A 6836-nucleotide genomic window follows, 5' to 3' on the forward strand; every position below is an offset into this window, starting at 1 on the left:
TACAACGAAAGCAAAACATTAGATTATGTCAGGAGAGTACCCAGCCAGAAATAATCAGACACCCATTTTCAAGCTAGCATATAATGTCACATAAACCCAAACCACAGCTAAATGCAGCAGTAACCTTTGATGATCTTCATCAGATGACACTCCTAGGACATTATGTTATACAATACATGCATGTTTTGTTCAATCATGTTCATATTTATATCAAAAACCAGCTTTTTACATTAGCATGTGACGTTCAGAACTAGCATTCCCACCGAACACTTCCGGTGAATTTACAAAAAACATAACAATTATTTTAAGAATTATAGATACAGAACTCCTTTTTGAAATCGGACAGTGTGGTTAGATTAACGAGTCTTGTCTTTAAAATGGTGTAAAATAGTCATATGTTTGAAAAATTGAAGTTTTTGCATTTTTTAGATTTTTGAATAACGCGCCACGGGATTACACTGGCTGTTACGTAGGTGGGACGATTTGGTGCCACCTACCCTAGAGAGGTTAAAATCAATTTTTATGCGATTTTTCTCGTAAAATAGCGATAATATTCCGACCGGGAGATGTCGTTTTCGTTCAAAGACTGAAAATGTAAAATGGACTCTTCACGTGCATGCGCGCACCCGTCTCATTGTTCTCAGATCGACCACTATCCAAATGCGCTACTGTTTTTCAGCCAGGGACTGCAGAGTCATCATTCAACGTTCTGGCGCCTTCTGAGAGCCTATGGGAGCCTTAGAAAGTGTCACGTTACAGCAGAGATCCTCTGTTTTCAATAAAGAGGCTAAAGAAGGCCAAGAAATGGTCAGAGAGGGCACTTCCTGTTTGGAATCTTCTCAGGTTTTGGCCTGCCATATGAGTTCTGTTATACTCACAGACACCATTCAAACAGTTTTAGAAACTTCAGGGTGTTTTCTATCCAAATCAAACAATTATATGCATATTCTAGTTTCTGGGCAGGAGTAATAAACAGATTAAATCGGGTACGTTTTTTATCCGGCCGTGAAAATACTGCCCCCTATCCATAACAGGTTAAGTATTTCCAGCCGTGTAGCCAACACTACACGCGGTCTGGTTTTCTGGTCTTGTAGTTTTAAACCATTTGTCAGCCCTGTAGCCACCGCTGCACGCTGACTAGTCTCCGTGGATGGGTATAATTTGTGGAACGTTCCAACAGGAATCTGTTCCAAAAACGTCTTAAATAACATGGTTGCCAACAAACAACGCATACAAAGATGTATGGCGACAGATTAAGATACCGGGTAGGGAGTGGGCAATTTAATTGCGTTTTTCACTCACCACGTTTATTCCGAAAAATGTCTGTCCTCACTCTGGGAGCCTATGGACAAACATTAGAATAAGCTACGTGGTGAGTTTATGCCTATTCGGGAGCTAGTTAACTAGGTGAATTGATCATGCTACTTTGTATGCGTTGTTTGGTGGCATCCTTGTACTTTACGAAGTTTTTGGAACAGATTCCTGTTGGACCGTTCCACAAATTATACCCACCTGGTCTCCGTGGCCTATAGAGTTGTAGCCATTCCAACGTGGGGACTCCATCCCGGCGTTTTCTGATTTAATGTATATTTTGTAGGAAGTAGGTTATATACTCTGTGGAAGAATTGGCGGTTCTATGACACCTAATGTGATGTCTGGGCTCACAGGGGTGTGGCCACTGACTAGTTAATCTTTATATGAAAATCCATACTCTCATTTAGGTTATCATTACATTACATCTTTTGTTTAATCACATACGTTTCACAATATTTAGATGTAAACCTGACTGCTGGGAAATGTACACTTTAAAAGATACTGTTATGTGTGTTTCCTGTCCTTCATTAGATCACCAAATGAAACACACTCGACATGACTGTCCCTTAAGTGTCCACGGACCATTCCCACATTCTCAAAAACAACGTTTGAATAATTTAACTTTTGATATCCAAGGATCACTCTGTGTTCCACAGTTTACATTCCAATCTCGAACACTACATAGCATAGGGGCAGCGTATTTTATGACCGACCATAAAACAGTTGACTTCCCGCTCTCCCCCTCTATGAGAGAGAGCACGCTGTAGAGCGGACCCCCCTGTAACCTGATCCTTCAGATCGTCACAGGAGAGTTATGACACTGGTTACCAGACTCTTGTTTTACCCCTCCTGAGACAAATAAACAATGTGGTGCTAAATACTTGTGTGTGTGTATGGGTAGTCTGTGCTTTACATGTCCCCTCAAAATGTCATTTTTGAGTCTGCCTTTTGTATGTCATCATGCTATAAAACACACTTTAATCTAAAGGAGGTTGGCCAACGACAAGGCTGGTCCTATAGCTTATATCTCTTTTTTGTACATATATTATGCGATTTGCATTATGTGATATTGTACCATTGTTGAGTCTGGAGAATATCAATTCATGAATTATTAGTCTGTGCGACATCGAAGCATGTTTGATTTAAAAATGTTAAAAAACGCTGAGGGTTTTTCTATTTTAATAGAAATACTTTTTTATTAAACTATCAGGCTTTGACGGCCACTCATTCAGACCAATGTTTTGGTGAAAATAAATTACTTGCTGAGGTAAGCGCCAGCCTTCTGTAGGCTTGTGATAAGAATACTGTGTTCATAGGGACTTGAGGTATTTTGAATACTGCATGCAGATTTCATATTTCAAACCATGCCTTTTAAGCCATGGGTCTTTGAAATCTGTAATGTCAGGATTGGTTCCCTCCAAACATCTTATTAACTCTCATCAGAGGGTCTTCTGTGAGAGAAAATACTTAATCTTTCCTCAATCCAGCATATGTTTTCCTTTGGCGCAGACAAAAGCCCTGTATTTGTTACCAGGCTTGCCCATTCCTTTGGGTTCAAAGGTGAAGCCGGTCTCAGAGAGTAGCTGTCCCTGCAGGTCAAACGGTTTGAGCGCGATGAAAATGTCCCTCTCGTGTAACCACTGTGACGTCCATGATCAGTTTATATTAAAACCTAGTACTTTCCATATGCCGCTATGCTTGAGTTCACCGTCGCCAACACCCAGGGTTCGAATATCACATTGACTATTGGGAGTGCCTTAGGCTGGACCAGTGTTGCTATTTCCAACATTTACAGGGGTGTCCTGGTTTGTTGTGGGAGTGCGCAGAACCCATGTAATCTGAATCCCCACCAACACACCCCTGGACTCCTCTCATTAACCCACACCTACAACAACATCAAGTGAGCTATTTTGTGTGAAGAGTTTCTCTTGTCAAAACAAAGTAGAGCTCGCCTTACAACAAATGGAGCAAACTACAGTGGGGCAAAAAAGTATTTAGTCAGCCACCAATTGTGCAAGTTCTCCCACTTAAAAAGATGAGAGAGGCCTGTAATTTTCATCATAGGTACACGTCAACTATGACAGACAAAATGAGGGAAAAAAATCCAGAAAATCACATTGTAGGATTTTTAATGAATTTATTTGCAAATTATGGTGGAAAATAAGTATTTGGTCACCTACAAACAAGCAAGATTTCTGGCTCTCACAGACCTGTAACTTCTTCTTTAAGAGGCTCCTCTGTCCTCCACTCGTTACCTGTATTAATGGCACCTGTTTGAACTTGTTATCAGTTTAAAAGACACCTGGCCACAACCTCAAACAGTCACACTCCAAACTTCACTATGGCCAAGACCAAAGAGCTGTCAAAGGACACCAGAAACAAAATTGTAGACCTGCACCAGGCTGGGAAGACTGAATCTGCAATAGGTAAGCAGCTTGGTTTGAAGAAATCAACTGTGGGAGCAATTATTAGGAAATGGAAGACACTGATAATCTGCCTCGATCTGGGGCTCCACGCAAGATCTCACCCCGTGGGGTCAAAATGATCACAAGAACAGTGAGCAAAAATCCCAGAACCACACGGGGGGACCTAGTGAATGACCTGCAGAGAGCTGGGACCAAAGTAACAAAGCCTACCATCAGCAAGGGCATTGAAGATGAAACGTGGCTGGGTCTTTCAGCATGACAATGATCCCAAACACACCGCCCGGGCAACGAAGGAGTGGCTTCGTAAGAAGCATTTCAAGGTCCTGGAGTGGCCTAGCCAGTCTCCAGATCTCAACCCCATAGAAAATCTTTGGAGGGAGTTGAAAGTCCGTGTTGCCCAGCGACAGCCCCAAAACATCACTGCTCTGGAGGAGATCTGCATGGAGGAATGGGCCAAAATACCAGCAACAGTGTGTGAAAACCTTGTGAAGACTTACAGAAAATGTTTGACCTGTGTCATTGCCAACAAAGGGTATATAACAAAGTATTGAGATAAACTTTTGTTATTGACCAAATACTTATTTTCCACCATAATTTGCAAATAAATTCATTAAAAATCCTACAATGTGATTTTCTGGATTATTTTTCTAATTTTGTCTGTCATAGTTGAAGTGTACCTATGATGAAAATTACAGGCCTCTCATCTTTTTAAGTGGGAGAACTTGCACAATTGGTGGCTGACTAAATACTTTTTTGCCCCACTGTATTTCTGGAAGGAAACCTCAGTCAGTTCTGTCCTCTTTCTTCAGCTAATGATCAGTCAGTGGTTTGATCTGCAATAATGGAATGAAGCCGCCATGCTACTCTGTATCTCAAACGACAGAGATCAAATGTATCGCTTAATATAGTACTACTCTCAATAGTACTATAATAACCTGCATGAGTGACTAATATCAGGTTACAATTAGTTGGAAAGCAATGTAATAGGTAACTAGGCCATACTACTACCACTGGGTAAGCACTGTGTGTGTGTGTGTGCATGCGTGTGTGATGTTTACGCCTGGCTGTCGGTTCAGTGTCAGTGGAGCTTGGCAGACATCATTGCAGACTTGCCTTACTGGACCCCTAGCAGTGAGCAACCACATTCCTGACTGGCAGTTCAAAGGTCAAATCACCCCACCCCCAATGCACACACACACACACATGCAGGCGCTCACACTCACTCACATGCACACACAAAGCATGTAAGCACTAAATAGATTCACACACTGACGCACGCACACACACACACACGCAAACACACAAACAAACCACATGAGTGCAGACACACTAACTCAAACACCAGAGACATACCAAACATCGAGTAAAGGCTAAATGTATCTCTTCAGCATTACCTTTTGATTTACAGCAGCTATCATTGATGTGACGGTTGAACAAGCACTCTTAGGAATGTACCAAGCCCTTGCTATAGTACAAGGCTGTTGGCTGGACAAACTGCTGCTGTGGAGGTTGAAGCCAGGAATAGTGGTTTTAACAGGCTTTTGCTAATGTAAAATATATGCTGGATTTGAAGAAAGGATTGTTATTTCATGAGGCAATTCGTGTAGCTCATCTCAAAAGGATTGGTCGTAATAACGGATCTTGAAAATGTTGTGGAAGAAAAGGAAGGTCAACACTTTGAATATCTTCGGCGCCCCCATCCCCCTCCACACACACTCCCACACATTATCCACTCCCACACACATTCACAAGGAGCCATTATTTGGGGAGGCTAATCTTGACCAACAATAGAGGTGACAATCAACAGATACACAGGCTTAATTAAAGGGACTTTCATTCACCTTAACACATCTCTGATGAACCATTAGCCACACAATGGCCAGGACAATGCTACACTGTCACACACACACACGACACACACACACACACACACACACACACACACACACACACACACACACACACACACACACACACACACACACACACACACACACACACACACACACACACACACACACACACACACACACACACACACACACACACACACACACACACACAGCCAGGGGGAAGGGTTTGGGTTCAGGAATCTCTTTGAATTATTATGTTACACTGTCCTTATTATGCGACACCGTCCTTATTATGCTACACTGTCCTTATTATGCTACACTGTCCTTATTATGCTACACATTATCTGGATCTGAACAAGGAAAAAAGTGATGTTGGTGAAATTTTTTTAGGTACTTGAGAACTTCTTTCTATAGCGGTAAAATATCAACTACTCAAATAACATCATAGTAATATGCCTGATCAGATTCATGACATGTTTTTCTGCACTCTTAGCCAGGATAGTTTTTCTTCTCTCCTGCCCTTGTTTCTTTATCTAGGATGACCCTGGGTTTCGCCAGGCAGGGGTGTGAAAGTCAGCGTGACCTTTGGGGCTAACCTCAGACACAAATCACCATGCGCTTCACAAAGCAAGGGAGCAACGGGACAGAAAACCTTTGTGAAATGGCGATGACCAAAATGTGGCATTTTTTTGTTGTTGTTGCACAATGAGATGGGTATTAAGCTGTCTATTCATGGGCCAGGGGCTAAGATCAAAGTGCAGGCAATATAATTTGCCAGGTTAATGCATTACACTTAGAAAACATTTGTAGGACTACTTCATATTACTGAAGTCAATGTTTGTAGAGGAATCTGTGTTTTGTTTCAGCTATGAAATGTAAAAATGTAATGTAGCGTATTGCATAACCTGCCTGTGGGAACAGAGTAAACAAACAAGTAGCTTAACATTTTGCCATAAAAAGCCCACACAATGTGATGGGAGCTGATACAGAGCCATGATAAGAGGTGCCTTGTTTATTTGTCGGAGGGCTTCGAGTTGTTTGGCGTGGTCGGGGGTAACTATTGCCGTGTGCTTAGAGTCAGGCCTTGGGGTCATGCCTCTCTCCAAGGAGAGTGAACCTTCACATTATTTTTCTGTGTGTGTGCGTCAGCCCCACAGCACACTCTCTGCTCTTTGACTCCAATGTCCATATAAGGCAGCTGGTGCCATGGCAACCGTAGGGCTTGAATAGCAGTGTCAAATCC

Source organism: Salmo salar, chromosome 14 (genome assembly GCF_965601325.2).
Source record: "Salmo salar chromosome 14, fSalSal1, whole genome shotgun sequence".
NCBI lineage: Eukaryota > Metazoa > Chordata > Actinopteri > Salmoniformes > Salmonidae > Salmo > Salmo salar.